Raw genomic sequence first — 14,458 nt, forward strand, 5'->3', positions numbered from 1 at the left:
CTTATATTTACATATGAGTTACTAATTAAAAATACTTGGTACACTTTCACTTATTTGTTTTACCAATTAGCGCTTTCACCCTCTAATGGGCATCTTTAGACTGGTGAATGTTATACAGTGTAAGGATAATTTATATAAAACTAAATATTATCTTAAGTGAAGGTACAATTAAAAATAAGTTCAAAGAGAAACAATACGCAATATTTCAATGGTGTTCCAGTTGAGTTTGACAAATTATTGAAACATGTGTTGGTGGTGTACTGTAAGAGAGGATTTATGAGTCCAACTAAAGGGACAAATAAGGGTGAGTTTTTGAATTCTGTTTGCTGATTTATTAAAATTCAATCGCTTTTATTTTTTTATTCGATTTATTTCTAAAATTTCTTATCAACCTAACTTGGGACCTTTATGTACTACACATTATTTTTTTATGACTTCGATTCTTCAAAATTATATTTTAAATCAATGTGATGTAGGCTAGGCTATTTTTTTTTTTACGTTTACCTGTACATTAGGGTTGGCCGATATTTTTTTTTTCCGAATTTTGAAATGAAAGGGGTCTAAAAAGTGGCCTTTTTCATTACTCGGGATGCAAAAAATAAATAAAAAAATATTTGATACTACTTTTGGCCCTCAATCAGAGCTTAAAGTTTTCGAAAAAGTCAATTTTTTGCTCTAAACCGGCTGTCATTTCGTATTTAAGTAAGAAAATCAGTCTAATTAAATTGTATAATCTGCATTAAATCTTATTATATAAGCATCCAAGGGCGCGAGTTGCACTTTGTTTTGTAATAAATGGGTAGCATTGTTTTAATTTACCATTGTTTTCGTCAATTTTAGTCAAACAAGCAAGTTAAACAAGCAAGCATATATTATCGCGAAAAAAGAAAAAAATAAAAATATGTATTTATGAAATGCGTATTTGCCAATACTACAATGCAATTTGAAATAATATTAAAAAATAAAAAACAAGTGTAAGGTAATAAAAATAAACAAGTAAGTGTTTTTTAATTTATGGAATTTAATTGTCAATAATAGTTTGACGAGCAGCTACAAATAAACTTGATATTGTGGACTTATAAGATGGTAAAGAATTGGACAGAATGTCTGCAGCCGTTCCATAAGTGTTACCTAACCTACGCACTATGCAGTCTCGGTATCAATGAATTGTTTTGTTGGTTGGAAGAAGTACTGGAGGGATAAAACAATAAAGTATCGAATAAAAAAGGAATATTAATAATATTTAAAGCATTAACTTTGTCGTTAAACATTTTAGTAAATGTGATTAAATATTTGTAAATAACCATTACCCGACTTTTCTACGTCTACCGGTTTCAAGACATACCCGTCTCTTTGTCAGGACATCGTTTTAACCAACATGCAAAACCCACTATACCCCTTCACCATAGTTGTAGCACAAAAATATAAAACAAACACGGCATGAATTTTAATAAGCAACCCTTGCGGTATTGTTGTTGAAGTTGTGTTGTCAGGCGCTCAACGGAATCAGTTCCGCGGAGTGTAAATTTTTTGCGTTTCGGTAGTTTTAAAACGTGTTCGAAATTGTTATGTGATTAAGTTATATCTTTACCAACAAAAAAATAATTTTATCAATATAGATAATTAAAAAATGTTCAGACAGTTATAAACTTCAAACTTAGGGGGGCCAAAAGTAGTATGGAATATTTTTTTAAATAATTTTTACGTTCAATGCAATCCAAAAGACAACTTATTAGACCCCTTTCACTTTTATATCTAAAAAAAAAAAAACTTCATACATCATCGGCCCATTCTATTGAACATCATTGTAATGGAATTCCATCAAGAATGGTCAATAAATAATTTCAATCAAAATATTTGTGATCAAAAAAAAAATACTTGCCCACATTGAGGCTTGAATGAATTCAGATAATCTTAAGACAGTGACAAATAATATTGAATCAAGAAGTTCTGTGGAGTTTCATGAAGCAAACAAAAAACACCTGGAATCCATTGCAATGATCCGCTAATAGGTGAGTTGATGTTTAACAAATAGATGTAAAGGTCTGATGTGCACTCACATGCCGATCAAATGACGAACTGTTATTTATTGAATATCTACATACGTGTGATTCATGTCCCTGCAGTCATTTGAATCCTATCTACCGCGCAATTTTGAATATCTGTTAGTAGACAAATAGTTATTTATTTATTTATTTTGTTCATTAGCGCCCAAAAGGCATTTACAAAAAAAAATACACGCTAACATACTAAATAATAAACACAGAATATACGGAAAAAATATGTGAAATTAGTTAGAAATGATGTAATAAAAAGTTTTACAAAGTAAAAAAAAAAAACAGTAATAACAAAGGTATGCAAGAAAAAACAGTAAGCATATAAACAAAAAATGCAAAGATATAAGCTTATGAAATAAATTCTGTAAAGCAAACAATAAATAAAGTATTACGGTAAGCAAGAAAGACAAATTTAAGTTAAGTTAAAAAACAAGCAAGCATATGTAATCACGAAAAAAGAAGAAATAAAAATGTGTATTTATGAAACGCGTATTTGCCAATACTACAATGCAATTTGAAATAATAGTAAAAAATAAAAAACACGTGTAAGGTAATAAAAATAAACAAGTAAGTGTTTTTTTTAATTTATGGAATTTAATTGTCAATAACAGTTTGACGAGCAGCTACAAATAAACTTGATATTGTGGACTTAAAGGATAGTAATGAATTGGACAGAATGTCTGCAGCCGTTCCATAAGTGTTACCTAACCTACGCACTATGCAGTCTCGGTATCAATGAATTGTTTTGTTGGTTGGAAGAAGTACTGGAGGGATGAAACAATAAAGTATCGAATAAAAAAAGGAATATTAATAATATTCAAAGCATTAACTTTGTCCTTAAACATTTTAGTAAATGTGATTAAATATTTGTAAATAACCATTAACCGACTTTTCTACGTCTACCGGTTTCAAGACATACCCGTCTCTTCGTCAGGACATCGTTTTAACCAACATGCAAAACCCACTATACCCCTTCACCATAGTTGTAGCACAAAAATATAAAACAAACACGGCATGAATTTTAATATTGTGGTATTGTTGTTGTTGTAGTTGTGGGAAAAATAGTTGAAAAAAGAGGGAGGCGATGAAAAAAGGGGCGTGAGTTTAATAGGTGACCTAAAGAACATATAAGGTGTCTTCACAATAACAATTTCTCTGAATTCGCAAGTCATCAATTTTAACCATGACTAAAATAAAGATACTGGATTAAATGTAAATAATATGAAAATATTTCACATTAGATGTCTGTTATTTTATTTATTTATTTTATTACGTAAACAAACAGTATGTACACAAATATTGCCTATTTCTTTGTATATTAGTGTAACACACTCATGCACACACCAAAAAAATTGTTTACACTTAATACAATAATTTAAATTATGTTCATTTTAATAAATGTAAAAGAAACGAAACGAAAAAATATGCATATAATAAAAAGTTAAATATCTGCTTCTCTCAAAATTTCTACAATTTTTGACCTAAATTTACATACATTGTCACAAAAAATATCAGCCTTAGTGCATAAATTGTTATATTTATTTTATTTTATTTTATTTGGGATTTATACAGCTAATACATAAATAAAATATGTAGAAAAATCTTAACAATGCTAAAGCCAATTAAAAAAATCCACTGTAAATATAATGACACATAATATATAAGAAAAGAAGTTTAGTAATTGTATTTGTGTGACGTTTGTATTCATGTGTATGTGAATGTGTGTATGCGTGAATGAATGAGGGAGAGGATACATGTGCGTGTGGGAATGAATGAGGGAGAGGGTGCGTGTGTGTGGGTGCGTAAGTATAAGAAAATAATTGTTTAAAACTTGTAATTGTATTAAAAATGGTACAGTAAAGAGCTTCATAAAAAGTTAGAAACCCTTTTGTTAAAATTCAAATCAAGAAATGATATAAATTGTTTTTTTTTAAGTATGTTAAATTTCAAAACGGTATTCTGAAAAAAAAAAGGCATTTTATTTTAAAATTTAACTGATACACATCGAATGAATAATGTGCGACGAGTCCTATACAATACGCTAGGTAACCAAAAATGCAGTAAATACGAAATAATGACAACAATAATATAAGGTGTTATAATACGCAAACGTTGATTCAAAACGAACGGTCGCATATTCTAGGTATTGTACATTGTTTAAAATGTTTGTTGACGCGTTTTCTGTGTAAAACAGAAGATTTTGTACTCTCGGTCTAGTGGCACACGGAATCGAAGTCTTTCAAGTAGGTTAGGAGAATCGATTTTATTATTTATTTTAATTGTCATGCTTCTCTGGAATGTTTTTTTACGGTTTCCTCTTCATTTAACTAATGTGGAAAAGTTATTTTACATGGCGACAGCTGACTATCCCGCCAGACTCTCACAATATATTTGGAGCAGTTAAAAGGAACGTAGATAATATTTCCTCCTCAAAATGAAATATCTACTAATTTTTATTTTATCACATACATTTATTAAAGAAAAAGGTGTATATTAACGGGTTTTAATTTATTCCGGCTCATATATACACATCTGGGTCGCAATTAAAATCGGAATTTAAGGACATTATACCTTCACCATGACGTCATAGTTGAAGATAAATTCTCCAGAGCGATTACGAAAATACACTACCGACGCTCTATCTTCAAGTTTTTAGGTAGGAACATCGATACGCACCGACGGTTCTATTACCCCACGGTACACATAATGCGTGCTCATTAAAAGTGACAAAAAAAAATTTCCACCTAACAATGTTTGCTTTAATTAATGAGGGGGCCAGTATTTTTCTTAAAATATGAAAGATAAATAAGTAAATTTTGAAGTCGAATTTAATTCTGACATAACTGTCAGTTTTTAATCCGAACAGCTAGATGCAGTGGTTAGATGCTATCCAATTAACATATAAGAGCATCTAGCCTTTAGAATATTTCCACGATAAAAAATAATGTTAGTGATTACATTTTTTACAGTTTTTTTACTATCTTCCTAAGTGTACGCATCGAGATGTCAAAAGAACCGGCTTTGTAATACCTCGGTAAATAAATATAGAGGAAAGTTAAACATGCCGTCTCGGCATGGGAATCCCATTTCAGTTCAAGAATGTTTCTCAGTGCTCTGTTTTGAAAAATTTGTATCTACGAGACCTGATTTTTGCTGGCGAAACTTCATATCCACACTAGATATGATAGATAGGAATGTATCATAGCGTAGTAGACCTCAAACAAAACGGGATGAGGAAGCAAGCCACGAAGTCAATGCAAAACGAAAAAAAAAAATTAATTCTTTTATTTATTAGTGTATACACGGCACTAATGCCTTTTATAAACATAAACATAAATACAATTACCATACAGAGTTCTATTACTAAATTATGAAATAATATAATAACAATATATCTATACTTATTACACAGTTATTTTATAAATATTCTACATAATAACTTTAGGATTTTAATACATACTTAGGTAGAAAAATATTAAAAATAAAGACAACGCGGTATATTCGAAATAGCAAAAATCATAAATCATTGATTTGTTGGTATTGTTGCAATGTATATTGAATGCCCTAGGAGTAATACTAACTATCTGCTGATAAGAGCTCAGGGGTTCTAAACCGTTTTTAAAAATAAAATATAAAAAGAAACAAATAATAAACATTTAAAAAAATTAAATATAAAACTTTTTTTTTAAATATGTAAAAAAAATAATTTTAAAAGTAAAAAAACCAATAGCTAGTGGTACATTAATAAATAAATTTGTCATTTTTTATCTTTATAAATGAACATAAATATAAACATAAATATAAATAATTAAATGTTTTTATTTCATATTGTTTAAAAATAGCTTAAATCTGGTATTTCTCATCTAGATTCCTTACAAAGTGATTGTATAATAAAACAAAAAAAAATACACTAAAGAGAATAACCAAATGTGTGCATGGCCACTTAGCAACTTTAATAGAATAAAATATATAAATTACAGATATCTGCTTACTTGCTTTTATGTATACGAGTATGCCTTATTTTTTCATGCTAATTATTTAACAATTAAATGACAGATGTTTTTAACGTAATTAATTGCTATGGAAACAAAAACATTTATTCTTATTAATTGTCTTCTACGTATGTATGTAAACTCAATTAGTGAATATATTACGAATAACATTGTGTCGTTGATTTAAAAATATTCATAAGGAAACATCCTGTTTGAGAGACGAATTATTTTTCACATATTTAATTCAAAGTTGCTAATCTGAATATTTGGCTAATAATATTTTATGTCTTTAGAAAATTCAGCCTGAGGCATGGTGAGACGTCTCGAGTTGCTTTAGATATATCTTAAAAATAATGAACAAGTTTGGGTGATTTTCTCTGAATGCGTTGAAATTTTTGTGGTACGAGAGACTACCAATATAAAATATTAAATTTGGTAATGTATCCAAAATAAAACAAGTTCATTGGATTTGAGTAATACTTTTTTTTTTATATAACACTTTGTATCCCGGAACCGTGTAAACACGTGATTATATAACCATGCGTTGTGTCCCGGTCCCGTGTTTTCACGTGGTTTGCCAGCTATCTAAAAAAGTGCATTTTATTGACATCTAGTGACTTTTATTAGTACTTTTTCACTGCTGGTAAACCACGTGAAAACACGGGACCCGGACACAACACGTGGTTATGGTAATCACGTGTTTACGCGGTTCCGGGATACAAAGCACAAAAAATGATTGAGGCCCTGTATATGTGCGATCATTGCAATGCGCAATGTGGCTCTCCATATAGGCCAATGTTGGAAAAACTATCAAACAAAAAATACCTATTTAGTTATTTCAAATAAATCTGTGAAGTTTCAATTGATTAAACCCAATATTTTCATAACTATGACACTTTTAAGAAACCCTTCACAAAGCATGAAATTTTACAAAAATGGGCTGGGCACAGGGTAAATTCTGTGTGTATTCGGCCGGTGCTCAAAGTATTAGTGCCTTCCAAACTATTATGCCATAATTGAGTTACGTAAAAAAAAATGGTTGTTTGAGTTTAATTAGGGATAAGATGTTACGTATCGACTTGAAGATATTTATTTATTTTGTTCATTTACGCCCAAAAGGCATTTACAAAAAATTCAATGAAATACATGCTAAAATACTAAATAATAAACACAGAATATACAGAAAATATATGTGAAATTAGTTAGAAAGGATATAATAAAAAGTTTTACAAAGAAAAAAAAAAATAATAACATAGGTATGCAAGAAAAAACAGTAAGCATATAAACAAAAAATGCAAAGATATAAGCTTATGAAATAAATTCTGTAAAGCAAATAGGAAAGTTTTCTAATTTTTAATATTTTATCTGGTATACTGATATAAGTATTTCATATTTTTTCGTATGGTCGTATTTTTTGCATAGCGATAGTTAGAAGGCAGCAATCGAAATATGCTAGGATCTAGCGTGTACCTTAAATCTATTTGGATTCTAGTAAGCAAATATAATTAAAAGCACTTTTCGGAATTCCATTTGTCGTTGCAAATTTGAAATATCCCGCGCTTGAGTTATTCCGCGTGGAACGTTATTCGCTTAGGTACCCACTTCAAACTTTTGATATTTCGAACAGGTAAAACTTTTGATAAACAATATTTCTTGCAGTGAGCGGGCAGGTAGGCTCTAAGTGGGGGCAAATATCATACTCGTACCTGGCTGGTTATTTTCGACTCCCAACACGGCAGTTCGCTGCGACTTATCGTCGGTAGAGGTTTTAACGGAGGCCGCGCGCGCGTTTCAGGGCTAGTGCACCTACCATTTACATTTGAATTTACCCATAAAAAGGGAATTAAGTTTTAAATATTATATTTCAAGTGTTTCTGTGGTTTAACTGATTGTTATTTTGTGTTTTGTTGTGGTTTTTTGTACTTTCCCGTGCTGTTTTTGTGAACGAAAGGAATAAACGAATGTCGACAGGTGATTTTTTCAAAACTTTTTTATACAGCGCGGCCTGCGCGCCGCTATGCCAAAATAAAATACCTTTGGAATTTGAAACTTTCAAACGGGCCGCGTTTTGACACGTAATATTACCCTGATATGTTTTTCAAATTATTTATTTATTTATTTAGAATATAAACAGATGTACAGGTTATAATATTTATACGTAGCAGAGCCAGCCATCCAATTATATGTTCTCACTTAATTTAAGAATTTGTGTATCTTGGAAGCGTGTTTTCAAGAGATGGAAGAGTAGAAAGAGATGTTGAAAGAAGAGTGAATGCGGGCAACAAAATGAACGGAGCACTAAGCACAGTAGTTTCTAAAAAAATATGTCGATCGAAGCTAAACTGGCAGTGCCCAACGGAATTTTAGTCCCAACACTTATGTATGGAAGTGAAACATGAAACTGGCAGAGGAAGGATGAAAGCCGAGTGAACGCGGTTGAAATGCGATCTCTTAGACGAATGTGTGGAAAAATCAATTTATGACAGGGTTACGAATGATGAAATCAGGCGAGAATGTAAATCTGAGTCAAGTATAATTGATAAGATTAAAAAAGGGTCTCTGAGATGGTTTGGTCACGTAGAACGAATGGACGACGAAAAAATGGTAAAACAAGTACATATAGCGAAAATGAACGGCAACGTTAGACGAGGACGATCAAGGAAGACGTGGCATGATCAGATAAACCAAAATCTTAAGTCTGGTCATGTCAAAAGCAGACAGAACCGAAGGGCATGTATGACAAGATGTATGAATGTAGAGGAAGCTAGGAATGTATGCCAGGATAGACGTGTGTGGCGGTCCATTCTCTCTGCCTACCCCTACGGGGAAATGGCGTGATGGTAGTAGTAGTAGTAGTAATTTAAATAAAATAAAGCGATGGTTTTACTAATATAAACAATTAAATGATTTTTAACTGAAACAATGTACTTAATAAAAATTGAAACAAAAGAAACAGGAAAAACATTGACACAATGAGAAGGATAAAAAAGAAAAGTAAGGAGAGGTGGAAGATGAATTAAGGAAAGTAGATGTGTAAAATTACATTTCATTTGGAGACGAGAAATAAACATAAATTATACGTTCGTTATGTAAAATAACGTCGGCTTCGTGTTAGTAGCGTTCAGCGCGTTTGCCTACCACGCAAGAGGTCTCGGGTTCGATTCCTGACATGGTTGACATGAAATATTTATTTTTAAAAGGTGTTTTTACATTAGAATATTTCATAGTCCCTGGACTGGTACCTGAAGCGCAAGACTGATCAACTTACTTTCACGTAAAAAAAAAGATCAAGCTACACTGCAATTGGTGTACCAATGCAGTGCCTTATGCACCATTAGGTGCGGAAAGGGAATGATGATGATGATGACTGTAAAATAATCTCGACCTCGTGTCGGTAGCGTTCAGCGCGTTTGCCTACCATGCAAGAGGTCTTAGGTTTGATTCCTGTGATAGTTAACATGAAATATTGATTTAAAATTAGCTTTTTCACTGGAATATTTCATAGTCCCTGCGCTGGCATGTGAAGCGGGAAATCATCTTACTTTTATATACTCGTAACAAAAACGATCGAGATACACTGCGATTGGTTTACCAATCCAGTGCCCTATGCAATGATGATGATGATCAACTTCAACTAATTGAATCAATTTACTGTTTTATATTACACTGATATTTGTTGTAATGTTATTATGTCTTAATTATTGTTAATGACAATGTTCAACATTTTGATTTAACGCGGGGTAAACCAAACTAAGAATTAACATTTCATTATCACACCCTCCACGCCTGGTGATGCATAGGGCACTGCATTGACAAACAAAATGCAGCGTATATTGATCTACTATTACATCCAGATAAGGTGATCAGTCTTAGGCTTCAGGTGCAATGGAATATTCCACTATGAAATCATCTTTTTCATCGGTATTTTATGTCGATCTTCCCAGAAATCGAACCCGAGACTTATTTACTCAACCTTAAAAATAATGTTTGGTCAGATGTTAAAAGAAGAATAAAATGCGGGCGACAAAATTAACAACGCACCAAGTACAGTAATTGCTAATAAAAATATGTAAGTCGAAGGTAGACCGGCAGTGCACAACAGACTTTTTGTCCCAACACTTGTGTGTGGAAGTAAAACGGGGAATCGGCAGAGGAAGGATAAAAGCAGAGTGAACGCAGTCGAAATGCGATATCTTAGACGAATTTGCGGGAAATAAATGTATGACAGGTTACGAATGATGAAATCAGGCATTTTTATTTTTACTTTATAAACTCTACTTAATGAATTAAATATAGAATTTGAGTAATTTCGTACTTTTATTACGATGCTTTTTATTTTAAAGATTTTTTATGTCAATGACTAATATCTTTTAAAACGATGAAAATTACGTATTTTTACCTACATTCAAAGGAACAGATGGTACAGTTAACAAAATAACATGTATGCATTGAATAATTCTTTTTCTGCATTTATCTACAAAAAAATGACAGACACGAGTATCCATTTTAAACAATCGCTTTAATAACATGAGCTAATAATACTCGTAGTAATATAACAGGTGTTTTCTCACGCCATTCTTTTGTAATCTAAAAAACCTGCAAAATGATGGAATTTTTATGCTATCCGTATTGAAAAAATTTACATATTATTTATTTATTTATATTATTTTAAACACACATTAAAAATATATTAACATATTACAACAGAGATGAAGAACATTTAAGAGAAGGTAACATAGAAGTCTAGGCATCTACAGGGCTTATGACCCATCAATGGCTGGTTTAAGTAGCCACTTTACGCACTGTGTAACATTCACCATTCTGCCCATATTTAAACATAGTTATTCCTTAAATTCTTTCATCTGTTGATTTTTGTGACGTTAAAGAGCTGAAACCTTTATTTATACGGGTGAGATTCATCTAATTGAATTATTTCACCTACATACTAGGCAACGCCTGAAAATGTTGTTTTTTCAATTTCTATACTTCTTCATTGACTTCTATAGTACCTTCTCTTAAATGTTTTTCATCTCTGTTGTAATATGTTAATATAAACAGCTCCCTAGGGAGTTGAATCCATTCTTTGTCTACAAAAATTTGAACAAACTCAAAATATTGTTTAAAAAATATATATTTACCTAAGTCCTCATAATACACTTCCTAAGCAATCTGTCAGCGGGTGTTCTAACGTGAGATCAGATTATTTTTACACAGATAGATTGTCATTAATAATCGGCCTCGTGGAGTAATGGTCAGCTCGTTTGTCTACCATGCAAGGGGTCCCGGGTTCGATTCCCGACTTGGTTGAAATAAAATATTTATTTGATATGGTGATTTGAAGCTTGAATATTTCATAATCCCTGAGCTGGCTCCTGAAGATTAAGACTGATCATCTTACCTTCATGTTAGAAAAAAATCAAGATACGCTGCGATTGGTATACCAATTGAGTGCCCTATGCTCCATTAGGTTCAGAAAGGGAATGGATGATGATGGTGATAAATCACTTTTAAGCGATTGGTTAGCGGGTGTTTTAAAGTTTGATCAGTATCTTTTTTTAAATCCAATCAACAGGCTTATGAAAGCCCTGGTAGATTGGAATTGATAATATAAAATCAATTCATTTAACTTAACCTAAACAATCTTAGAATCTATTTAAATGTGCAAAAGGTAGGACTCACCGAAGTTTCGGGTACAGTTTCGGTCATAAATTGGCCGAAACTTTGGCTCAGCCGAAACCTGCGGTCAGGATGTGTAGGATTACGTTCGGCTGTATTCGGGTGGAAAATAAGCACAATTAGAGAAATTAGATCGTTGTTCATTAAAATAATTAGTTATTGTTCTGCCAATGTATTACAAAAAAAAACTAGATTCATTCTGAAATTACTATAGTCAGTTGTTATAAAATTTTTCATACTTGTATTTTTGTAATTCTTTTATAGATAAAAAGGGAGCCATTTAGATTAACGAATAACAACAGAAATGAAATATTGTAATAAAACCAACTGGGCCACGATTATGAACGGCTATCTTCACCGGTATACACTGAGACGGTATAAACTAATATCGATATTTGTGTACGAAAATGTGTATATTTGTATAAAAATTCAGTGTATTATTATTGGTAACCTGTAATTTAACATGTTTAGAAAAAAAAATTGTTAACATGTCATGTTTTTCATACTGAAAATTTAATTTTACTTTATAGATAAAATTTAAAATAAATTTCTGTTTCCCATTAGAAAAGGTAAAAAAAATAAAAAATCGTTTTTAAGTGTTGCCTAGTTTGTAAAGTAATACGATCAGATGAATCTTTTCATAACAATAAGGGTTTCAGCTCTTTAACTTTACTAAAATCAACAGATGCAAGAATTGAAGAAACATGGATGTTCAAACGGTAAAATGGTGAATGTACACAGTGTGTAAAGTAGCCACTTAAACCAGCCAATGACAGGTCATCATTCCTGTAAGTGCCTAGACTTCCATATCCCTTCTCAAAAGTGTTTTCCCTTTCGTTGCAACAAAATGAAATTTAAAAAAAATAAAATATTTAGATAACAAATAAAAATACAATATTACTACTAAATACAAGTTTTTACAATAATGAAATACATATATTTACAGAACGTTTCCCTTTACGTAAGAAATAAACACTTCGTGTGTACATAATGGGGAGTGACGTCTTACAATAGTTTGTATATAATTTATTTTTACTTATTAGTATTTTTAGGATAACATATATAAATTACAAAAAAAAATCTATTATAAACGGTGTTTTTAATCAAGGCTACATAAAAAATAATTATAAATGTAACTTTTCACTTCTTTCTTAAATATATTGTATTCCTGACTGTACTTTTTATTATCTTTGTTTATCTTGTTAAAGAAAAATATTCCTCTGTAAGTATAATGATGTGCTGTAGTTGTTTTTAATTTGGGAATTAAGATATTACCACTTGTTCTATGTCGTGGACTTACGTTTTGTGACCTAAAAACACTATTATTTATGTATTTGAAGCAAACAATTTTTTTTATAAAACAATTTTATATCTATAACCTTAATTTTTTTAAATAATTGAACAGTGGGAAAAGTAGGTTTTCTCAAAATAACTTTTTTAATTAATTTTTGTATTTTTTCGATATTGTTGAGTAGGTTAAAATATTGAAATTGGGAAAAATAAATAAATCAAAAGTATTTTTTACTTTCCTCGGGCACCCACAGCAAAGGACTAATACTTGTTCACTCAGCGTGGGTGCCCTTCTATAGTTTGCCAACAACGCTCTACGGTACCTGCCCAACCAGAAGGAAAGCAAGAGTTGTTAGCGCGTTGTTGTAAATATTCCAACTTGGAACATTGAATATTTGAATTGGGAATTCCAATTCGTTAAATATTCCAAACAGAATCCTCAACGCCTCTCACTAGGCGGAGCGTGACGTCATGCGTCAACAAAAAAACAGCACACTCGTTTAATAGGAAATAATAAAATGCATTGGTCCATTCACAGCACGAATAAAGTGCTGCCTATATTTTATTCTCGGCTCAATATCTTCACAGCACCCATGAGTATTATATTACTACTATTGTGATTTTTTGTTATAATTATTGATTTGACTATTTATTTATACATGCATGTGTCGGCCTTGTGGTGTTGTAGTCAGCACATTTGCCTCGGGTTCGATTCCCGACATTTTATTTTATAAATTTATTGCATAAAAAGGAATACATGTTTAATGACAGGAAATACATATCTATATAAAACTAGGTAATAGAAAATGAATACGGAGCGTCCTCTGGTTAGGTTAGTCTCCATCTAGCATGGCTCAGCCTGTTCTAAGATGGAGATTTTTTATCTTTTAAAGCATAAGTAGTTCAATACTAATATAACAATTATAAAAAAAAACTAAAACTACTTGTAATGTAAGAAATTAATATTTTTTTCATACAAAAGATAAAGAATAAATATATATGCCAAGAATAATGGTTACTTAAAAAAAAAAGTATAATGTATTACAATAAAAAACAAATATAAAGTAATGTAATTCATCAGAATATAAATAATATGTGTGCCAATTATATAAAGTACTACGTTTATTAATCTACACATATATTTTTTTAATCTCTCGCTGCACTAATTATATGTGCAGTTATTTTTATTTTAAAATTTGTTTAATGAAATCGACATAAAATATTTATTTAAAAAAGTATTTTTACACTAGAATATTTATTAGTCTCTGGACCGGTACATGAAACGTAAGACTGACCATCGTACCTTCATGTAACAAAAATGATCAAGATACGCTGCGATTGGTATACCAATGCAGTGCCCTATGTACCATTAGGTGCGGAAAGGCATGATGATGTATGTGTACATCTATGCGTTGCCTAGTATGTAGGTGAAATAATTCAATT

At 31.1% G+C, this 14,458-nt stretch overlaps 1 protein-coding gene across 2 annotated transcripts in view; it reads left to right on the top strand.

The window, feature by feature from the left end:
• The first annotated feature begins 7,786 nt into the window (after window positions 1-7,786).
• LOC148271522 (uncharacterized) overlaps window positions 7,787-14,458 on the top strand; it is a 256,041-nt gene continuing 249,369 nt past the window's right edge. For both annotated transcript variants that reach the window (XM_088241288.1, XM_088241289.1), the window contains exon 1: window positions 7,787-8,020. The gene's annotated coding sequence lies outside the window, so the exon portion shown is untranslated. The remainder of the gene's footprint in view (window positions 8,021-14,458) is intronic.

This window comes from Micrasema longulum, unplaced genomic scaffold (genome assembly GCF_059751315.1).
Source record: "Micrasema longulum isolate JH-2025_06_02 unplaced genomic scaffold, ASM5975131v1 h1tg002825l, whole genome shotgun sequence".
Lineage (NCBI taxonomy): Eukaryota > Metazoa > Arthropoda > Insecta > Trichoptera > Brachycentridae > Micrasema > Micrasema longulum.